Consider the following 24,608-nt stretch of genomic DNA (forward strand, 5'->3'; position numbering starts at 1 on the left):
CTTTAGAAGCTGAACTCTGCCTCTCTCCAGCTCTTGGTCCTAACCTACAGCTACCCGGGACCTAGTCTTTCACCCATCTCCACAAAGCTTCTCCACAAAGCTCACTGAGTCTGCACACGATCTGGGTTAGATTACCTGCTCTTAACACTACTGCGGCATGTACTACCTTGTAATTTACATCCAACATGGCCATGGTGTTCAGTCCCTTGCTATGGTATTGAACTGCATTTGCTAATATTTTGTAGAGGAAGTTTGCATATATGTTCACAGGAGATATTCATCTATATAGTTTTCCTTTCTTGCAATGCCCTTATCTGGTTTTGGCATTAGAGCATTGATGGCTTCATAGAATACGTTTGGAACCATTCCCTCAGCTTCTATTATCTGGAAGAGACTGTGAAGAGTTGGTACTATTTCTTCCTTAATGTTTGGTAGAATTCACTGGAACTCATCTGAGCCTAGTGCTTTCTCTTTGGAGGATTTTTCATTATTGATTCAATTTACTTAATCGGCATAGGACTATTAATATTATATATTTTCTCCTTGTGTGAGTTTTAGCAGTTTGTGCCTCTCAAAGATTTAGTCCATGTCACCTGTTATTTAGTTTGTGGGTATAGAATTATTATCATATTCTTTGTTGTTTTTTTAATGTCCTTTGGGTGGAAGGTGATGAATACTTTTCCAAATTTTTGACATCAGTAATTTGCATTTTTTCTCTTTTTTCTTGGTTAACCTAGAGGTTTATCAGGTTTTTTCTATATCCAGAAATTCATCAGAATTGCCCCTTGAGGGTTTCTACCAGTTTTAGCTACAGTGGCTCCTGCAAATGTCATTTGTGACTCTCCAGATTCATTTATTTTTCCAGATTTCACAATGGTGATTTGCCCTGTAACCTCAGATCCTGATGGGCCCAAGATAAGTTGTTGATTTTCAGTTTCTTCAAGATTTTGTTGTTGTGGGGGGACAGGGGTGATAATCACCAAGCATGTTACATGTTGGAGCTGGAACTGGAAATCTCACCTTGTACTTGAGGTGCTCTGTATCCCTCGTCTAGACTGAAGCTTCATCATTAGTGAATGTTTTTTATTTCTCCATTACCTGTACCTAGAACGTGGTCCAGAATTGTGGTCAACAGCTGTTGAAAATCAATTGATCTGCCTACACAGATCTCCATGTATCCTTTTACTAGTGCTGTGTGTTCATGCCCGGCCTTTCTGTGCTTTGCTGTAAGGCTTGCATATGAGATTTTATTCAGACAATTGGTCTTGGTCTACGAAAGCTGTTTTGCCATATGAAGAGCCAGAATCACCTCAGAGTTTACTTTCAGAGCCAAGAAATCACCTGGGTGTGATTATAAAAGTCAAATTCTCTTGCCTTAAGTCAGGACCATTCCTAAGGTAAAACCTACAATCCAGATGTCTCTGTAGGATTAGTCTGCATCTGGGGACCTCGCTGGAAAATATACCCTAATCTTCCTCCATTCCCTTAGCATCTCCATGCTCAGAGCTTGTCCTCACTATATCACTGCCCCTGAATATTTGGTGCAGGGTCCACTTTTGGGAAGGCCCAAACTAAGGTGAGTTTCTAAGTGTCATGCACATTTTAAAAAAATAAATTGAGCTATGGGTCAAGATTCATCGTTTTGCCTTTGGATGACCAATTCTTCTAGCACCATTTGTTGGAAATACTATCCTTTCTTTGTTGAACTGACTTTGAATCTTTGTTGAAAATCAATTGATCTTATACGTATGGGTCTATTTCTAGACTCTTTATTCTTTTCCATTGATGTATGTGTCTGTGTTTTTGTCAAAATAAGACTGCCTAGACCACGGGAACTTTAGAGTACGTCTTGAATGTAGGTAGTTTGAGTCCTCCAACTTTGGTCCTTTCCAAATGGCTTTTGTGATCTTGGATTTTTTCCTTTTCAAAATAAATTTAGAATTTGCTGTTGATTTCTCCAAAGTCTTGCTAATATTTTCCTTAGGATAATATGTAAATTTATTAGAATTGACATCTTAATAGTGTGGAGTCTTCTAGTCCACTGCAGCATGGTATATTTCTCCACTAATTAAGGCCTCCTGTCTTTTCTTTCATTTTGTGTTCAAATGTTGTGCATATGTTAGATTAGTTTTCAAGTATTTTATGGTTTTGTGTGTTTTTACCAATTTTGTATTGTCCATGTTAGTATATGAAAATACAAGTGATATTTGTATATGGCCTTGTATCCTGTAATCTTGGTAAGCTCACTTATTAGTTCTCATATTTTTGTACCCCACAAACCCCTAATTGGTTTTAGTATGTTTCTATATTCAGTCTGCTGAGATTTTGTAAGGATGTTCTTGTACATATTAATAGGACATGTAGTTCTGTAATTTTCATCCCCTCTAATGTCTTTGCCTGGTCTTGTATCAGGATAATGCTGGCCTCAAAAAAAACAATGAATTCAGAAATGTTTCTTCCATGAGAAAAATTGGTATTTTTATCTCCAAAAATGTTTGGTAGAATTTGTTAGTGAAGGTCTTGGAGCCAGTACTTTTCTTCTTCATAAGGTGTTCCATTTCTTCAATTGTTGTAAGAATAGTCAGGTTATCTATTTTTACTTTATTGAACAGTGTTAGTTTGTGTCTTATAAGTAAGTGATCTCACTTCATCTAAGATACAGAATTTTCTGGCGTATATTCTTTGTAGGGTTTCCGTGTTTCTGTCTTGCATTGGTGATAATCTCACTTGCATTTCCAATACTGGCATGTGTGCCTTCTGTCATTCTTTACTTGGGTCAATTTGGTGGTACATTTATCACTTTTATGGATTTTTTTAAAACACTGTGGTGTTTTCTTTTTCCTTCATTTTTTTGTCTTCAATTTCATTACAATCCATTCTCATCTTTATTGTTTCATTTCTTCTGCTTGCTTTGGGTTTACTCCTCTTCTCCTTAGTTTTTTAAGGTAGAAATTGAAATGATTGATTTATGACCACTATTACTTTTTAATTTTTTTAAATTGCATAACATGTAATGCTATAAATTGTCTTCTAAGCAATAGCTATTTTCAACCAGTTTTGTTTTGCTTTCTTATATTTGCTCAATTAAAAATATTTTCTAATTTCTCATGTAAGTTCCTCTTTGGCCCATGTATTATTTTAAAGTATATTGTTTAATCTCCAAGCTTAGGATTTTTTCACATCTCTCTGCTATTGGTTTCTAGTTTCATTCCACTAGGACCAGAGAACATACTCTGCATCATGTCAAATATTTCGAATTTTTACAAGTTTGTTTCATAGCCTTCAATGCAGGCTTTCTTGATGGATGTTTCATGTGTGCTTGAGAGAATGTGTATTCTGCTATTGTTGGGTTAAGGTTCTATAAATACCCATTAGACCAATTTGGGAGATCAGGTTTTTCAGTTTTGTTTTCTCCCGATTTTCACCAACATGGTCTATCAGTTGCAGAGACGCGTGTCAAAAGTGCCTGTGTGAAAAGATGCTCCACATCACTAATCCTCAGGGAAATGCAAATCAAAACCACAATAGGGTATCACCTCCCACCAGTCAGAATGGCCACTGTCCAAAAGACAAGAAATAGCAAGTGTTGGGGAGGATGTGGAGAAATGGGAACCCTCATGTTCTATTGGTGGTAATGTAAATTGGTTCAGCTACTATAGAAAATAATTGGAGGTTCCTCAAAATACTAAAAATAGAAATACTATACAACTCAGCAATTCCACTTCTAGAAACAAAATCACTAATTTGAAAAGATAAATACACCCCTATGTTTGTTCCAGCATTATTTACAATAGTGTCTTGCTAATGGGTTTCAGCCCTGGGCAAGTTCACTATAGATTCAGTGAGACCAAGGAAGGACAATGGTATATTCTCAGGATAAAAAGGTTTATACCCAGCTTTATTCTCCTGGTGGTAGGTTGAGCACTAGAATCACGTCTGCATCCAACAGTCTGCAGGTCCATAATCCACCTGTGTCTCTGCCTCTGCCCAGAGCTCTGGGAAGAGCCCTTCATATAGTAATTCAGTCAGTAATAGCTTTTTGCCCATGGATGTGGGAGCAGTAGCCTAGCAGCACGCCAGTTACATCATCAAGTAGTTTAGGGTCAGGTGAGGATCCTGGCCATAGGGACTTCCATTTTCCCCACACTGACAACAGACTGTTGGTTACCATAGGGAAGGAATGGGTGAAATAGTTGAAGGGATTAAAGAGGTACAAAGTTCAAGTTTTAAAATAAATTAGTAATAGGAATGAAAACATATTATGAACAGCATAGAGAACATAACTAGTAATCCGGTAGTATCTTGGTATGGTAACGGGGTAACTACCCTTACTGTGGCAAGCATCTAGTAATATATACAATTGCAGAGTCACTATGTTGTACATCTGAAACCACTATAACATTGTATATCAAATATATTCCATTAAAAAAGTGTGTATAATATTGGATCTGTCTACTGCTCTTCTCAGTCCCATCAGTTCTGTGAGTCATGTTTAAGGAAGTTCTGCTTTTAAATTCATATATATTTAGGATTATTTTGTCTTTATTTTCTTCTTTGCCCCTTTATCATTATGTTGTTTTTATCATGAATACTGTTCTTTATCTTGGTAGTAATATTGCTCCGGAAGCCTCTTTCTCATATGAATATAGCTATTCCAGCTTTATTTGGGTTGCGTTTGCATGTTATATCATTTCCATCCTTTTACTTTTAATCTGGGTTTCACTTAAAGGAAGAAAAGGAAAGAAAAACATTCTCTTCGTCAGAAAACTTAAAGAAAGTGAAAAGATAGGGTGCAAACTAGGAATATGATATTGTATTATATATAATATATGTATTGCTTTGATTTGATTCTTTTCTTTGCTAGAGTAAGGCAAACCCTAGTGTAAATTTTCTTAACTTTATTTACTATGTGCTAATAATAAGTTATTTACCTACATAATGTCATTTAATTTTCATAAGAATATACCGGTTACATTCTTCTTTTAACCCCATTTTTTAGCTTATGGTAAGCAAAATTGCAAGATGTACCCTCTCTCCCCTCCCAGATTCTATTTTTCTGGGTATCCAATCAAGCTGTAAACAAGGTAGTGCTGTGAAGAGATTTTACGGATGCAATTAAGATTTCTCATCAGTTGACATTAAGAAAGAAGGAATTTCCAGGCAGGCATCACCTAATTATACGAGCCCCTACAAGCATAGAATTTTATCTGAATGCATAAAATAGAAGATTGCATAAAGGGGAGTCAGAGGGATTTGAAGCATGAGAAAACCTGTGTGTGCCATGGCTGGTGGAGATGGAGAGAGCCGTGTGAGAAGGAAGGCGAGGGGTCTTTAGGGGAAGAGAGAGACGTTCAGCTGACAGCCAGTAACCTTGGGAACCAGCCCGTAGTGCTCTACCCACAAGGAACTGGATTCTGCTGACACCCTGAGTGCACTCAGCAGGGGGTCCTTCCCTGCTGCCTCTAGAGAAGGGCTTGGCCATTCAACACCTTGTTTTTGGCTTTGCAAGACTGAGCAGAGTCCCGTTGAATTGACCCCAACTTCTCACCTACAGAATTGGGATTTAATAAATGGATGTTGCTTTAAGCTGCTACATTTGTGATAATTTGCTACACATTAAGATTAATACATAGATAGGATAAATGAAATTTAGAAAGATTGCATAGTTTGCCCAGTTCAGTCTGGCTCAAAAACCCTTATATTCTACCATTGTGCTAATGCAAAATATACCTTTTTTTATGCCATACATTTAAATTCTTTTTTTTGTCTGAATACCAAATTCTCTTTGTCATCTTTTTGTTACCAACCATTTATAGTTCTTGGCATTCTCTGAAGCATCTAGTACTACACAAGCACGTAGCTGAAGTTCAAGAAAGAAAAAGTCTCATTAAACTGATTTGAATCCTTAAAACTGATGCATTTCCTATCCCCCTCAGATCTTAACTGAAAAAGATTTTTAATGAAGCTTGCATAAATCAGAGTGACATTATATGGTCTAATAGTTAACTAATCTTTAATTGTGCAGTACTTTGAAATTTAATGACCATTATGGAGAATTCCATCAGGGTTAAAATGAACCAGGGAGAATCACAACAGAAGAATGAATTAGAAAAATGCACATTGCTGATGCCAAAAGTGGTATTTTTGTTGCTACTTTCCTTTGGGAGATTTTGCAGTAAAATTAAAATTGGATCTATTGTTCAATTGTTTTTGATATTTTCTTATCCTTTTGTTTCCTGACTTGAGTTGTCATTTGTTGATGAATGGAACAATAGGTACAAATCCATCGAGATTTTTCTATACACAAGGACAATAGGTCGAGAAAACAAAAGGTGGGGAAGCGATGTAATCTAATTTGGTCTGACAAAAAGTCTTTTAAAACATTAAAAAAGAAAACACAGGAGCATGTAAAGCAATAATAATAATCAATACCAAATAGAACTTAATCGTTTTACTCAATAATATATATTGCTAGAAAGTTCATAGGAACACTTCAAATTTTAAACAGATTCTTCAATCATTGAGCCCCCCCAACCCCCATGGAGCAAGTAACTGCATTCATAATTTCCTTTTCAGTATCTCTGTAGAGCAAGCAAAGCAGGTGTTTTTCCTCAGTTTACGAATGAGAAAACAGACCCTCAAAATGTTCACACAACTTTCTCAAATGCCAAAACCTTATTTGTAACATATTATGAAACAGTAGCATTGATCCAGATGTCAACTAATATTTCAATGACTATTTTACAATGTCAATGTGGATACCATAAAAAAGTCAGAATTGAAAAATGTCACTCCCCCAAATGAAGTGATCTTTACAGATTTGGTAACTATATTTACCTGACCCAAACTAGAACAATGAGACAGAATATTTGAAATCTCAAAGACCTAGAATATGCAAGGCATATAAGTCATTATATGCATATGCATATTTGCCATTCGTGATGAAATCCAGAGTTTGCCAAATGAGAAAAACTCACACGAATGCCCTAATACATAGAAAGCTTACTTAAAAATAAACACAATAGGCCTCTGGTTGGGAATCTGACCTTCTCCATCCTAATGAGTTGTTTGACATATTCAAAGAAAGATTATTTCAGTCAGGAGCAGAGTGGTCAACAGAATCCAAATGACAGAATCTAGTTGGCATTGCGTTTTCTGTCGCTGAGAGAGGGGCACCGGCAGGCCTGCTTATCCCAATGGCAGCGCCTCCCTGTATTAGGGATCTGCAGGTTAAGGTCATGAGTGACGCCATCCTATTGAGTCCTGCTCGGAATCCACATTCGCAGAGCCAGAATTATTAACCTGATATCTTAACAGATTTGCTTTTAAGAAGAAAAGGTTCTTATCGATCAAAACAAATGTCCAGGTTACTTAGCAAAAATAGCCAAGGTCCTATAAGTTAATAAACTGGCCTCCTGGTGTGTATGTTAGGTTCAGCTGGGCTGAGCCACCGAGTCTGGTCCATTCCCTGTTGAAGGGACAAAGTTGAATTGCTGGATCTGCCAGTCTGAGGGGCACTCTAGTCCTGCCAATGGCCTTCTAAGCCAATCACACAGCATATATATACCACGGGCCCACCTTGTCATAAGGATCACGTTTGAGGAGGTGTATACATCCCTGCCCCACTGACTTGGCCCTTGGCCATCATTTGCTTTGGATAATGGAAAGTGGAGGAATATGACATGGGTACAGATGTTAGATATTTGTGTGGTTTCATGTGTCCCCTTGGGCTGCCATAAGCCCCCAGTAAAAGCACAAACTCCAGGCCCCTGCAGACGGGACCTCAGAATGAGATGTGCAGAGCAGAACTAGATCTTACCTGTAGCTGCAGTCCAGTTCGCCCGACCCAGACGAGATCAGCCCTGTTCCTACTGAAACAGGGAAAAAAGGTGTTGATGTAGGCTGATGAGATTCTGAGTGTTTCTGATATGCTCATAAACATATATTTATATATAATATCTTATACTAATTAATATATTTATGTTACACTAAATATATATATTCTATATATATGTGTATATATATATAAATTCAGGATAGTCTTCTGTTTATTATAATGTTTCAGGCCTTCATATTTATCTTGACTTGACCTATTTCCATTTAGATTACATTTCTGCCCAGATTGACCACTGGAATAAATGCCTTTTACCAGATTGTCTGTTTCTGTCCCCTGGAAACTCAGTCTTAGTGTTTGGATTCAAGCTTTCACAGTGAATACACTGTCCACAGACTTGTGGCTCACCTGCATCGACTCCAATTAGAACCTTCACCTTATTTTCAATTTTCTGAAACAAAACCTCAGCCTGGCATCCTGGCTGGGCTTGCTTTGGTTCCCCTACTGCAATATGGACAAAGGGAGGCCTTGGGCTCTGAGGGTTGGTCAGTGTGACTTCAGCAAGGTCAGGTCACTCTGTGATGCCTGAGGCAAATTAGCCTCTTCGTCTCCTCAGTCAGACCACCGTGGTGCTGGAAGAGGGGGGGAACAGCTGACGCCAGGGCCTCCAAAGCCCTTACGAGGCTGCCCGGGAGGCCTGGGAGGCCTGGGAGGCCTGGGCCAGCGAGCAGGGGTGCAACCTTCTCTTCCACAGCTGTGTCCTTTGCCTCCCCCAGTGCCACTGGTCTCCTCCGGTACAGTGGTCAGCCTCAACCTTTACCAAAAATTATGGTACAGTGTGATTAACTATTCTCCTTTTCTGCCACTATTTTCAAGCCCATAACTGTTACTTAACGTCTCCTCCTCCATCAGCCATTCCATATTTCCTCAGCCGGCCGTTAGTGGTTGCGGTAGTGTATTTCGTGGGTGACCCTGAGCGTGATTCTCCGAGGCTGTGGTTGCCATCTCATGGAGGATCATGGTTGCTGTAATTATGCATTTATATATGTTTTTGGATATGAAAGAACAGGAGCTCCCCCAGTGGGCTTGCTCAGTTCCAGACACATTCCTCATATTCCTGTTTAAACAGCCACCCTAGAGAATCAAGGTCATCAGGGTCGGTGACCCCCATCAACAAAGTAACATATTTTGTCTGTTGGGCATTTTGAATACCCTGAATGACAGGATGGAATTTGAAGTTCTCAGTTACATGGTTTTCTTACACTGTGACCTAGTAGGAACCATCTCTGCTTGAGAATAGGACTTCTATTGACTAAGCCTAATGTTTCAAAGTTGGGAAGCATAAGTTCTATGTAAAAAGTATTGATAGTTTGTTGAGAAGGTCCAATCTACTTTGACCACTTAGAGCACAGATCCATGCTTTCTAGGTCTTGGGATACCACATAAAATATACGAGTTGGTAGGCATGCATGGCATCCTAGAGTACACCATCCCAAAGTTTTAATGTTGTGTATTTCATTTGGACACTTACCAATAATTTGGAGAACATTCCAGCATTCCTTTTTGGCTCTCCTTTGTAATAAAGTGGGTGTTTGGGTCTGAGACAGTGTTGAGAGAGATTCTACACTAACAAATCCAATTTTCTCTGAAGTCCTCAGGTGATGGTGTGGTGGAGGCCCTGTGAGCAGGAAAGCACATCCTTATCAATCTTTTAGGTAGTAGCAGCCATGTAGACTCACTGCCATTCAGAGCTTTGCCTGACAGCCCCATCCACAGATGGCACTTGGGTGCGTGAGAGAAGATGTGAATCCAAGATCTTATAGTGACGGAGGAGAGAGAGGCGGGAGCCCTCTGATACAGGAGGCTTCCTGCATCCTCCATGGTCTTTGCTTCCAGGGAGCCTCAGTTTATGGGCTACACAGTGGATGGAAGAGCAGCAGCGTGTGTCCTCTCATGGGTATTCCGCTGGTGTTCGCTGCTGAGGTCTATTTGTGAGGTCACATCTGGTGTGATCTCGCAGCCTGGAAATCAGTAAGGAGAAAACGAGCAAATCTGTGTGCTGAATAGACCTCATCTCTGCCCACACTCCTGCCTGTGATGATGGTGTGACTCTCAGGCAAGGAGGTTTGCTGCAAAATCCTGGGCAACCTCCACAGAACTCTGAACCTCACAGCATTTTCTTCCTACTTCTACACTTTGCATAGGACTGGAGAGGAACCAGAGGACCTGGCCCGCTCTGGGAGTGAGGAGCAAACACTTCCTCTGGGAAGGCAAATCAGGCCCTTCCTCTGGCTAAGCAAACCTGCTCTCCAGTTCACTGGGATGTGGCCACCCCTGTTTTGAGGCAAGGTGAGGAAATAGGTAAGGGTGTGGGCCAGGGCCATCTGTTAGACATCTCGTTCCAGAACTCCATAAAGCGACCTTGCCCTGGCATTCCCACCATCCCATCCAGCCCCGCTCTCTCTCGGGGCCTTTCCACGATGACTCATGTCCTGTTCTCACCCTAAAATGCACACATTTCACAAAGTAGTACTCTTGTGAGTGATAAATTCGATCTATATTCTATTCTGATTGATTCTGTTGTGTCCTAATCAGTAACTAAGGACAAACAAACAAGCCAAAAGCCCCACAAACTACAGGCACGCAAATCACCTTAATGCCATTTAATCCATTTTGTGACCCAGATGTCAGTGTGGAAAACTGCACTGGAGCCAGTTTGAAAACCCTTTTTCCATCCTAACATGACTAGTTTGTTTTGCTTTCATTTTTATTTTTGGTTGTTTGTCTTTAAAAAACAACTAGTAAGTAAAAATACTCAGCTTGCAAGCTCATAGTTTTTCAGTGGTCTCTTTATCTAGGAAATTCCATCAGCTTCTCCTTCCCAGGAACAAGAAAGCTCAGGTTTGACCAGAGATGTGGGAGACTGCATAGGAATAAATTGAAATGGGTAGGTTTTGTATTTGCAAAACATTATCCTCATTACAGGACCTCCTGTTATCTCAGTGTGAACCAGCAGTAAGTAAGGTGGCATCTGCCAAATGCCGAGTCCAGTTCTGGCTGCTTTCCGTTATTTCGTTCTTCATTTTCCTCCATGGTACACTGACTAAGAATCTGGTCAGGTCTCTGGATGTAGACCCAATATGGCCAAGAGTAAACAAGGATATGGTTGTCCATAGTAAAAAGTAACTACATCCCTTATTCCCATCTACAATACAAAATCTAGGCAAAAACACCCAAGCAAATATTTGAAATTAGAGAACAACACAAAAACTCAACATGGCTGACTTAGTTTATCCAAGGTCAGAGTGAGACCTCCCGGGTCCAAGGCTGCCTGTGTGAGCGTCTTCCTAGGTGGGGCCTGCCTCCCATCGGAACTCCGTCACCTCCATCCCATTACAGGGTTAGGGTTGGGCATGGTTAAGCAGCACATTAGGAGGGGTTGGGATTAGTGGGAAGGTTGGAAAACTATTATAATTTGGGATCTTAAAACCCTTATGAAAATAACTTTGAGTCAGATCAGAACTGGGACATTACTCCAACGGCACGTGGTGGTTCCAGTGACTAGTAAACTTCACTGAAATTCGCCAGGCACACGTACTCTACCATTTTACATTTACATAGGTCCATAGGGTTCAAGGCTAACTGGGGTGGTGTAACTCCAGGGGGAAAACCCCCTGGCAAAATACATCCAAAACCGAAATCAAAGGGAGAAATGAAGTTAAGAAACCCTTTTATTTCTTACAAGCAGCCATCCCTGTCTCTCTCTCTTGACCTGGCTACAGCAGAAGAGAGAGCTCTACCCATCTACCCAGCCTCTCTGGTCCCTATAAACCCTCACACACCCTGCCCTTATAATTACCTATTGATATGTAGATGGACTAATTCTCTCCACTCCTTGGAAACACCTATAGATATGCAGATCCACTAAAGCCAGGGGAGAGACTCTGGAAATACTGCAATTTTACGCACAGGTGGTGTGGCCCAGAAGCTCTAACACTAAATTTCAAGGGAAAATCGCAGAATAATCCAGATCATTTTTATCTGTGGTTTGTTATAGACAGCACTGTTTCTGCAATGGAGAACCATGTTACAGATGCTCTAATAAAGGAATGAATAGTAGATACATAAATGCATTGCCAGCTAAGATGGGGATCAGTGTTGTGATACTGTAGAAAAAAAAATATGTGTATTGGTCTCTTCCCCATTCCTGGCACAGGCTCCTAAAACCCTTGGAATTTTCTGGATAATAGGAACATCTTTTGTTATATTAAGGTGAGTTTTGGTGGTCTCCTTGATTATTGTCAGAATTGAATTGAATTGCAGGACGACCTGCTGGTGTTGCTGGGAATTGCTTGCTGTGGGGACTAAACCCACCCATCTGGCATCAGAAGTGTTATGAGTGTGGTAGTTATATGAGAGTAAAGAGAAACGGTGAGTTTTTCCTCTGCAAGTCTGTTAAAATAAAATCCATTGGCTGTTTACTGTCGTTAGTCTCAGAGCCTTTTAGATGCTCGTAAGTATTCAAACCAGGGCTGAAATACACAGGTCCTCCACATGGCTGACCATTCAGTCTCTGGCTGTGGATGTTGCATGGAACACAGTCTGGAAACCCTTGATGTAGACACATGAATACACATTTGGCCACAATTAGAACTGAGGTTATATTGAAACTATGATGGTGTTTCTTCAGCTTTGCACACAGCTATAGTCATAGCTTAGATTATCTAATCTTAGTTTTGAAAAAGTAGTTCATTTAACTGTAGCAATAGTAGCAAGTGTATATGTTTTCTCTCATTCGTTATAAAAAGATTCAAATTTCTCCTGCCCTTCTCTCTACCTCAAATACACTAATCACCCTTGTTTTCTTTCAATTAATCTTTTCTCCCCCAGTCTACAAGCAAATCTCATTACTGAATGCTAACTTGCAAACCTGCAGATAAAATATTCCTTGATGAGACTGTCCCTATAATTATTTGCAAGATAATCTTTCATTTAAATATTAGCAAATTGTTGGCGATCTCTTTTGCATACCAATGAATTATCCATTGACAATTCTCTGTGGTTGTATTCTTAGTGCAGTTTTAAAGTAAATAATGCTGGCTTATGAGCTGACAAATCTGCTATTGAAATACTTCCATTTTCTATCCACCAGCTTCCTCTCAGAGACAAGGTGTAATGAATCCCAGGAAGAGGATTATATAGTACCACCTATTCCATTAGGATATTTTATTTCTAAGCTTGAGAGCAGCCAGTTGTGAGCTTAAGTATTTTATCACAGAGCTTTTGATTAGAAGGTTTTTTGTTATTCATTTTAACCTGCAGAGGTTCAAATGTATTTCTAATTTAGTTTATAAAACTGAACACTAAAGGTGATAGCAGTTGCTATGTTTCTTCAAAGAGTTTCTGGAAATAAAAATGGGTATTAACTTTGAATTTAATGTGTGGTTTAGTGAGCAAGCAACCATAACAAAATCTCTAACTGTTGACAGCATCCATTTGATGCCGGGGTTGTTGCTTGTGGAGTTGAAGAATGAATTTAGCAAACACCCAAGGTAGGAGAGCCAGGGAGAAGCTTTTATTTAGAGATAAAGTGAGAGGACAGAGCTCCTGGCTTGCACCACAAGGAGACAAGAGAGCCCAGGGTGGTGCATTGTCTAGGGGATTTATAGGCAGTTGAGGATTTTTGGGAACTGAGGGCTTAGGGTGTGGCCTTGTATCACCTGCCCTGCTCATAAGGTGGGCTGGGTTGTTGTCTGTTTGCTAGGGCTGTTTACAGTGAAGTCACGTATACAGTGAAGGGTGTGCTGAGATACCCTTGCCGAACACTCAAACATTCCAGGCCAAGTTGATCCTGGCCTTTTGAGCTTTAACTGATCTCACTGAAGATGTCTATATTCCTAGTCTGGTACCTTTACCCTAGAGAATTAGTGGGACCTTGACTTTGCATAATGCTAAACAGAGTTTCAATAGGGACTTCTTTGCCCATTGTTACATTGCTTTGACTATAAACATCCTGCCTTGCTTTTTCCAGAGGCCCTCACCCTGCTTGACTACACCCACGGTCCCTGTCTCACATTCATTCAAAATCTTTTAGAATACCTACTATGTGTAAGTCACTGTGTACCGTGTGTAGATACATAATGTCTGTGTGTTCCTGATGGAAAGTCCAGCATGTAGTTGGTGCTTAATAATTGGAACTCTTTACTCCAGCTGTGTCCTGTGCAGAGATTCTGGATAAAACAGGTCCCAGGAGCTGTTTGACCCTAGTGCTAGATGGTGAGAGTGGAGACTTTGGACCATTGGCTCTACAGGAGTCCAACAAGTGGCAGAACCACATGAATTAAGATGCTATCAGCCCATCCAGAGAACAGCAGGGCTCTAGCACTTCTTTGCTGCTAAGGAGGACTGGGTACTTTTCTTCTTTTATACTGAGCACAGTAGTGTTTTGATTGTTGTAACTATACAAACAGCAAGCGTTTTCAAAAGCGGAGTGGTACTGTAAAAAGTCACCACAATTATCCTTCGTCTGCTTGCTCAAGGATTCTTACTCTAGGTGTATTCTGACCTACCCTGAAATATGGTGACTTCCTCACTTCTGTCCTTACCAGCTTTCTTTTTCTGTTTAAACATCAGGGATCACCATTCAAATCATGTTCATCTGGGCTACATCAATCTATTGGCCCCTTCCTTCCTTCTCCATATAATTTCAGTCCCATTAAAATAAACCTCTGTGTGCTTGTACCAGAGTGGCTGAACATCACTGGAGAAAATCCCACGGCCTGGGAGATTGCTTTTGCTTTAATTTTGTGATTTCACACTTGTGACAGATTCTGGGCTGCACAGAATGCATATTATCCTACTCTCATAATCATGCTCTCCTGCTCTCTGCGGTGAATATTTCAAATCTCTTTTCTCCCCAAACTTCATACTGTAACCCCTCTTCACCCAGCAGTTGGAAACTAAATGCTTTGGAAACCAAAAGAAAAACAACTCATTTTTGGTGCAGCTGGCGAATTTCTTGAAGGCCGGGCTGCAGGGTTGGCCATCCTCTTATCTATTCCATGGTATTTGCTAATTTCCTTTCCTCCTTTCACCTTGCCTCTGACAGGATGGATGCCTAGAGGTCTGTCCTGGATAACTTTGTTTATGTCAAGATGTGATTTATAATCCTTATTAATTCTGGGTGTTAGCTCAGCTAATTATCAACCTCTCCCCCATGTTTACTCCTGATATGTTTGTCTCTTAATCTAGGACTCGGGGAGAAGCCCACTAGTGCTGTGATAGAAGATGATATCAGGGAATGACATGCTCTCAGACCTTTAGAGCAGAATTTGAAGGAGCTCCACAAAGATGATTGGGAAGAGCCAAAGAGGTGTGGTGGTGACAGAACTGATTCCCTGAGTTTAGTTTCTTGAGCCACAGGTGATAAGCTTCAATAACAGAGATCATAAGCTTTAAGCCTTATGAACATATTTGCCACACCTACACTGGGTGTGAACATGAAAATTGCTTCTGTAGTTTATTTTGGGAAAGTCTCTTATTACACTTAGACACTTCATTAAATATAGCCTTGATGAATATTTGAGTTTTGCCTTTTTTGCAGGATTAATTTAGAGCAACCGAATCACAGTTGTTAAATTGTTTGTGTGGAAGTTTGTGAAACTCTGAAGTCCAGCTTCCCTCCTAAACTCCCTCAGTGACAGTAGAAACAGTTCACTCATTTGTTTATTCATTCTTATAAAATAAATATACATTAAGCCCCTGTACTATTTCAGGTTTTTTAAAATTATAGGGTTTGATATTTAAGACGTAGTCAAACAGATAAGATATTGTCTTCAAAGAGCTGACACTGTGGGGAAGGAAAAATATAATAAACTTAAATCTACATTTGTTGGGAGATGCACTTACATGCCCATATTGTGATAAATACCTGTGAAGAAAAATAGACTCAGGAGAAGGTCCTAAAATGTGTTAGGGATGGGCAACTGTTTTGCATGGAATTGTCAGCAAAGTCCTCAGCAAGTGGGCCACACTTGATCAGAGACCTGAAGGAAGGAAGCAAGCCGAAGCTGTGTTAGCGTGAAGACAGACGGGGAGGAGGGAGCAGGCTGGGCATGTCTGAGGATGGCATGGGCATGCGGGCACGCAGACTGGGGTGCAGGGAGCCACCGGGATGAGCTCAAAGGGAATTATGGGTGGTAGGTCACGTGGTGTTGTGTGAACAACACAAAGGTGCTGGAGGAGAGGGGAAGAGATGAGGGAATTTTCAGAAGAAGACAAAATGTAAGGAATGAAGATGAGGCTACAGGAGAACTTACTGGTGACTAACAGTCCCAAAAGTTAAAATGGAAATATTTAGGACATTGGAGATGAATGGAAAAAAGGTCAGTCTAAAAACATACAGAGTCACGTGGAAGTGAGAATAAACAGGGTGACCTAGGTTTATTGACCTGATGGTGGCAAATAGCTTCAACATCAATTAACCACAGGAATACCCTGGTGTTGCCGTTCTGGGCATAGATTGGAAAGGAGGCAGAGCGGAGGTCCTGCACAGATACACGGAGCTCTGGGGCCCCTCGCCCGTGTGCCGATGATGCTGGCTCTGTAGAAATAGGGGGGCTTCCCAAGGCCACATGCAGGCTTTTGCTTAATGTATTTCCAATGCCTAATTCTGTGGCTTCTAACATTTAAAATTCACTTAATATTTTTAAATGAATGGATGGATAAAGGACACATTGTTAGTTATTAAAGAATCCTTTGTCTAATCACATTTCTTAATATTTAGTCTTGATTTTTAGAATCATAATTATGTATGACAATATTCTTAATAAAATACAACTGTAAAGCACTCCATTCATTTATTTGTTTTATTCATATTCATTCAAGTTCATGTGAAGGCCTACTATGTGACTGCTGATGGATTAAGCTTGAAAGAATTCAGAAGAACTCTGCATCTCTTGGCTATAGAACAGGGGTTTCTTCCTCTTCTCTGTTACTTTAGGTCACCACCCTGGAGCAGAGTGAAGTGCACAGTGTATAGTCAAGCCAGCATCCCTTGATCTGGCTACTTTGGGAGCTTGTTTGCACCCTCCAATTTCTCTCATTGATAGAGTGCTTTCAGAAAGAGAGGTAATTCCGATGTAGGAAGCCACGGGCAGATATCCCAGTGTCCATTACCAAGGGAGCTTGAGCAAATAATTAGTTCCAGTCCCTGCCATGGCAACCTCGGGCCAGTTGGAATGAGTGTGGTTAGCAACGACAGGTCCATGTATTTTCTGTGAATTTCAGCTGCAGACAGGCATTCTGCAGTATTATACCCACTCTTTGGCATTTATCTGTTTTGCTTCTCCTGGGGTTCTTTCTCTTGCCATGGCTGTATCCACCACCTTTCATGATTACAACGGCTTTTCAAAAATTAAACATTGATAAATGTTTTAAGGACGAAGAGGAAAACCATTCAGAGCTGATATGATATTTTCTCTTGTTTCCCTAAAGTTTGTTTGCCAGGGAATGAAAAGCCACAATTGCTTCCAAGTGATCATGGGTTCCACACCAGTGCTGAATGCACAATTACTTTTGGCCTTGGGAATGAGTTTAAAAAGGGAGACAAAAAGGTAATGGGCTGGGTGTCTTTGGCAGACAAAAGGAGAATGATTCAGGGAGGACCAGGGAGCAGAGGGAAGGGCTGCAGAAAACGCCCATTCTGCAAATCTAACCATTTTTCAGACCTTCTTTCAAGTCTTCATTATTAAACAGCTGATCAGTTTCCAGATGGTCCCGTCAGATCTGTTTGCCCTGACGTCAGACCTCTACCATCTCAGTCAGGAATGAGGAAGGATGTCACTGGGTTGTAATCATGGAATTAGTTGCCTGGAGTGTAGCTTGAAAAGAAGTACTAACGGTGGGATTTTCTAGGGGTAAGGAAGATCTCAGGCACCTTTTAAAAGCTTTGAGAGGTATCTTATCATTCCTGGAAAATGCAGACGGTAATCCCAGAATATCATCATGTGATTATTTGAAATGAAATGAAATAACGTAAAATAAAATTGTTTCACATAACGCAGATGTTTTATGGGTACCAGAGTCCTGTAAACGGGAAGAGTTCCAGCTTTAAAAAAGGAGGAGCCGTTTGAAGCACCGCCGCTCCCTAGCTGTGGCTTTGCACCAACCACTCAGGACAAGAGCGCCCTCTTCAGGGAATTGAGTTAGTGATTATTTTGCAAAGTTTGAATCAGCATTCAGAAAAAAAGGTAAAATGCCTGGACAATACATTTTCCCCAAAGAACTCCTTTCCAGAATTCCCTGATGAGAAAAAAATCACAGGAAGCTCTTGTTAAAAACAGACGTTGTCCATCCCCTCCCTTAGAGAGCCTGATCAGTAACTGGGTGAGCTCTAGAGGTGGAACCCGTTGGGAAGAAGGATTTGGGAACTACGTCTGGAGAATGTAGGGTTTCACCTGGTTTTTGAAATCTGGTAGGAGTTCTGGAAAGGCCATTTATAGAAAGGCATTTTTAAAAATCAGTATGATATTTGTATCAGTATGAAATGCCTGCCGGGCATATTCACAGAAACGAAAGTCTGCAGGGCACAAGGCAAGGCTGGTAGACCAGATGGGTTGGAATGCAAACTGCAAATAAGAAGAAATGGATATAGGAGTGGAATGTAATCCATCTAGCACACAAATTTGAACAGATCTAATTTTTGACTGTATGATAAGCAGAGGAGAGACAGCCTTCCCTGGGACCAATGCATATGCTAAACATGCCTATAATCTGTCATACGACAGAGTCTGATGAGGAATTAGCTCATCCTGTCACACGTACTAGTTTCATTTCTGTGTGCACACTCATTCTGCACACTTTCTGGAGGAAAACCCTCAAGAGAATGCAGGACCTCTGTCAGTGGGTCATGAATAGGAATGTCTATTCTGAATCCATCAATACTGCCTCGAACTACTCTCCTCAAAGTCTGACCCTGCACGCATTTAATTCTAAATGGTTTCTGTTTTTCTCTAAGTATCCCGCACCTCTCTGCTCCCTGGGGCTTCAGTGTCAGCTTTCGGTAAATGGCACAAGAATCTATTTAATCGGTGATTTACCTACAGGAATTTGTCCCTACTTTCTTATTAACTTCCACATTGGATTACAATGTTTTATATTTATTTTTCACCAATAATCATAAGCCTGAGGCCAATGAATGAATCTTGAGTAAGAGAAAAAAATGAGCTGGGCTCATTCCGAACCTAATTCATTTCCCATGAGCAAATTGGGAGCCCAGGGAATGAACTGTTTAGCACCAATGGGATATTTTATATTGCATAGGTCTGCTTTCTATTACAATTTATTTGAGAAGCAGGCTAATTATCAATATATTTTTTGTTGTTGTGTGTTCCACTCCAGCAAAGAAGTGTTTTGGAAAGCAGACTGTGATCGAGCTTTGTATTGTACCAGAATACACCATCAGGTGGTGGATTTTAATATCTCCTGAACAGTTTTTCTGCTTTTAAATTGGTATTTCTTTCTTTTTTAAACACAGACGTTAGTTTTTAGAGAAGTTCTATGTTCACAGTAAAATTGAGCAGAGGTACAGACTTCCCATATGGCCCCGCCCCACACATATACACAGTCTTTCTCAGTACCAACATTCACCCCCAGAGCAGTACAGTTATTATAAATGACCAACCTATATTGACATATCATAATCACCTAACTGGCTTACATTAGAGCTCATGCTTACTGTGGTACATTCTTTGGGTTCAGACAAATGTATAATGACATGTATCCCCATTAGCATATACAGTAGTTTCGCTGACCTAAAAATCCGGTTTTTTAGAGGAAAACTCTCTAAAAAATATTCATCCCTCCCTCCCTTCCAGGCCCTGGTAACCACTGATACCTTTACTGTCTTCATAGTTTTGCCTTTTCCAGAATGTTTTGTGGCTGGATTTGTACAGTAAGTAGTCTTTCTAGATTGGCTTCTTTCACTAGGTAATATGCATGTATGTGTCCTCCATGTCTTTTCATGGCTTGAGAGTGCATTCCCTTTTAGCACTGAGCAATATTCCTTTAGACTGGTGTTTTTTAAACAATGGATTTAGATAGGCATACAGAAACAGCATCAAATAAATAATGAATTATGCATGAGTAAGTTATTTCTATTTAAAATTTTTCTGATTATACCACAGTAATATTTTCAGCAAATAGGACTATTACTGACTTACGTTTCCCATAATGAAGTAAAGTTTCATTTTAACATAACACATGTGTTAGCAAAAACAATGAGTCCATGCAAATTAACAGTATAAATATGTTCAAGAGTAGCAGTTCATATGATTGCAGGAAGATTATAAAGGTCCTATTATAAAAACAGGGATTTAGGAAACTCTGCAGCCAGAATGACTTTTTAAAATCTAATTTTGATTATGCTACACATTTCTTAAAGCCTTTCATTGAAGCCCCATCTTAGAACACCTGCCACGGACTGCTTTTTCTCTAATCTTCTTCATAAAATCCATCAGCAAGTCGTACACCTAAAGCATGTCTGGAACCTGTCTGATTCTCTCAATTTCTACTACCAGCCTAACCCAAGTCACCGCCATATGCCACCTGAATATCAGCAAAAGTCCTCTAAATCCACTATCTCCCTCTACTCTTCTTACCCTTCCCAATCAATCCAGGTAGCCAGAGTGGTCTTTCAAAATGACAAGTCTGATCAGTTCACCTAAATTATAAGGTGAGTGTGACTTGTGAGCATATGGTAATTTTCAGCTCTACTGAAAATCCTACAATTACTGAGAAGAACATAACTGACTTAAGCATTGTGGGAGGAATGGGAGGCAAGTGGATTTATTTTCCAGGCTTCGGAAGCTCTGAACTGGCTCAGAGTTCTGACCACTGGCACCAGTTCCTCCGGCCTTCACCTTTCCAGCCTCGCCAGCCTTCTCTGGGACCCAGGATATGCCAAATTGATTTCCAACAGAGCGGCTTTGCGTTAACTGGACTTCCGCCTGGAATGTGCTCCCACCCGTGCACCGTCAATCCCTAAACACCACCAGCGGGCTTCTCCCTTCTCCTGAGCTTTCAGATCTGAGTTTGAGTGCCCTGGGCCGCACCATCAAAAGAGGACACCTTCTGTTTGAATCATTTATTTCACTCATGTTGTGAAATGATTTGTGTTACTTTACATGTATGTATTTATTTATTTTCGGTTTCGACCACTAGAGTCTCAGTTCTCTGTAAGCAAGTGCCCATTCCACGTATATCGCTTCATTCCCACAGCTAAAGCAGAGGCAGGCCCACAGCAGGTGCGCGGAAGTGGGAGCCTGCTGGGGACGGGCGGAGCTGCCTAACTCCACACTTGCCTTCTGGCCTCAGGCACACCTTGTCCTGTCCTGCCCTGGGTTCCTCTTTCTCATTTTCTCCCTATCTGGAATGCTATTTTCTGCTTCATTCTGGTGATCACTTGCTGGTCTTTTAAAAGACTAGGGTGTTTGAAGGGCAAGGTTGCCTGGGACTATAGGCATACTGATCTGCTGTAATCTGAGTGGGATTACAGTAGATTTTCAATCTCAACAGGAGAGAATTTAAGACCTGGCAGAGATGTGACTTGCCCCTCTTTTAGGACCTCATGCTATTTTGTGTGTATTTTTAATAGCTGCATTTACTACATCATGTATTAAATATTATGTACATGTATATGCATATATGCTCATATATTTAATTTTTAACTTTACATTTCAAAATAATTTCAGGCTTTAAAAAATTACAAAAGTGCCGTGAGGAGTCTCCAAAAACCCTTTACCCAGATTCCCGAAATATTAACATCTTATATGAGCAAATGATAACAATCCAAACCAGAAAGTATCCTGAGCACCATTCATGAACCAGAATTCCAGCTTCCCAGGCTGACTCACCAACGTCCTTCTTCAGGACCAGGGTCCCAAAGCTTTACATTCATCTGCCAGGAATTCTTAGTCTCCTTTGATCTGGGACTGGCCTTTGGTTTCTCTTTTTGTCTTTCATACTTAAAACTTCAAAAGTATTGTTCAGCTTTTTTGTAAACTGCTTCTCAGTTTGCGTTCCTCCTGATAATTTGAGGCTACTGATATTTGGCGAGAACAATAGAGAAGGGGCGCTGTGTTCTCAGCGTCCCCCTCAGGAGGCGCAGGGCGCCAGGTTTCCTCCTTGCTGATGGTAATTTGTGATCATGTAGTTAAAGCGTTAGCTGCCCAATTTCTCCATGGCACAGTTACTGTTTTTCTCTTTGTGACTGGTAAGATGATTTCAGGAGATACCCTGAGACTATGCAAATATTCTGTTTCTTATCATTCTGCTCACCTTCTAAATTTAGCACCCGTTGGTGATGCTCATCTGCAACGGCTAAGAACTGCAGTGCTTGCCACATGGTAATTTTCTAATTTTATCATTCATTTACCGATTGGAGTTCTATTTTAAGGAAGAACTGTTTCCCTTATTCCCACATTTATTTATATATTCAGGTATTTATGTATATTGTATGAATCTGTGGCTTTTTATTTTATCCATTTATATCATTATTGATGTTGTTGAAATGGTCCCACGTTGGTTACTGGGATCTCCAATGCGGCTTTTGCGTCCATTCAACACAAATGCCCCCATCTTGTGAGCAATGCCTCGACTTCTGGTGCTTCTATACATTCCAGGCTGCTCTTATATTTTATCTGGAATCATTTCCTCCAAGGAGGCCTGGTTTATTTTATTAGAGAATGGGTTTAAAAACCAATACATGCACACTAAGGGTGTTCATTACTACTAGGGTGTTATACCTCCCAGTCCCTTACAGGGCACAGCTAAGGTAGACACATTTGTGGTGTATGTGTACATAACACATCTAAATCGGTTTCTATAGCTTACTACCTGCATACATATATTAAAAGTCATGTGTTCATGCTGGTAATGCTGATCCCAGTGCAACACCACTGTTCGTTCTAGCTTCCCCCCTTTCTTCATTCATAACTTCTTTCTCTGACAATGGAAAACCAGACTCTCATTATCCACATATATTTACTAATTTGCTTAGTTCTAGAATGTCCTAAAGGTAGTTGCAGAATTGCAAATTCATGTTCTGGAAACAGATTTTACCAACTACAGGTCAATGTGTTGAGTTCTTTTGTCTTCAGATAGACAGTCAAAGTCCCATTTTCTAAAGTTCCTCAGCCTAATTGGCATTGTTTGCAATATTGATAATTATTTATTTCCCTCCTAGCAGAGAGAGGAATAATAGTAGCAATAAGGAAACATAATATTTATTGAGGTTCTCAGTGTCCTGCTCTACCTGAATGTCAGCCTCACACGCAGCGCTGGTCGTTCCTGTAAGTGTAAGTTATTCCCCTGCTACAGTAAGGGAGCACCACAGATACAGCAGGAAAAGTGACTTGGAGTCATGGAGAAAACGGCAATAGTCATGGGGCTACGGTTCAAAACAGAGCAAATTTCGTTTCGTCAACTGCACTACATTTGACAGTGGAGTGGGGTCATTCATCGCTTAGCAAAAGAACAAACAAATGTGGCCAGGCAGGCTCAGTGTGTGAGGGGCAAGAAAGGCGTGTCACGTGGCCTGACCAGCTCTAAAGAAAAGGGGTCCTCTTGTGGCTTTTGGGCCTGGGTGAGGCTTGGCCCATGACCATGTCAGGGCTTAGCTCAGATGCAGGAACTAGTAGGGCCCCTCGACTGCAGTAGCGAGCAAAGACATAGAGTCTCATCCATGCGGGCCTCCTCCTCCCTGGGGAGACCGCCGTCAGCCCGGTCTGTCCCTTATTTATAACTTCCCACAACGAAGAGGCTTTAAATCAGTCACTAACTGGGAAATGGAAACGTGTGATGTGCTGGCCCACATCAGTCTCCCCTGCTACGACCGCAGTGTGGCAGCAGCTCCCATAGGCCGTCCCACCAAACGCTGTGAGGTTGCAGAAAAATCTTCCACCTCCATGGGTAAAGCATTTCTCTTCTGCCTGGTGTTGATGCTTTCATGCCCATCGTGAGAACACCAACTCCTGAGGATTAGCATCTCTGAGTCCTGTGCATTCTGCAAAGAGACCGCATAGCAAGATCTTGAAGGCAGTAGCCATCAGTTAATTGTCTCTCTGGGTTCTCACCTGAAACAGAGGAATCCTACAAAAATATTAAATTTGTTTGTATAATATTCTTTTAATTAGGCTTTGCAACACCATAGGCATAGCTGCAGGGAAAATTAGTCTTTGCAATACCATCCTATTCTTTCATACTAATATTATTTCTTGGATGGTGTGATCTATTAATTGGTTCAAACTCTCAACTAGTATTCATTAAGCAAAGTTCTGTGTTAGGAATTTGGAATTAGAGGGATGAGTGAAAATGGCTCCTGCCTATTAGTTCTTTATCAAGAAGCCCATGAACTCTCATTTTTATATCTAAAGGCTATACCCAGTGTTACACAGCTGGTGCCAGGCCTTATTGGTAAGAGGCGTGACCCAAGATTCTTCAGGGAGTGCACACTGCATCCCTTCTGTATTGCATCTCCTGTTTCAAATCCTTTTTCATATCCTTGCCCAAATAAGCCATGTAGAAATTGTAACCTCGGGGGGAGGAGACAAGATGGCGGCGTGAGTAGAGCAGTGAAAATCTCCTCCCAAAACCACATATATCTATGAAAATATAACAAAGACAACCCTTCCTAGAATAAAGACCAGAGGACACAGGACACCATCCAGACCACATCCGCACCTGAGAGAACCCAGGCCTCGTGAAGGGGGTAAGA

The sequence above is a fragment of the Manis pentadactyla genome, chromosome 3 (genome assembly GCF_030020395.1).
Source record: "Manis pentadactyla isolate mManPen7 chromosome 3, mManPen7.hap1, whole genome shotgun sequence".
NCBI lineage: Eukaryota > Metazoa > Chordata > Mammalia > Pholidota > Manidae > Manis > Manis pentadactyla.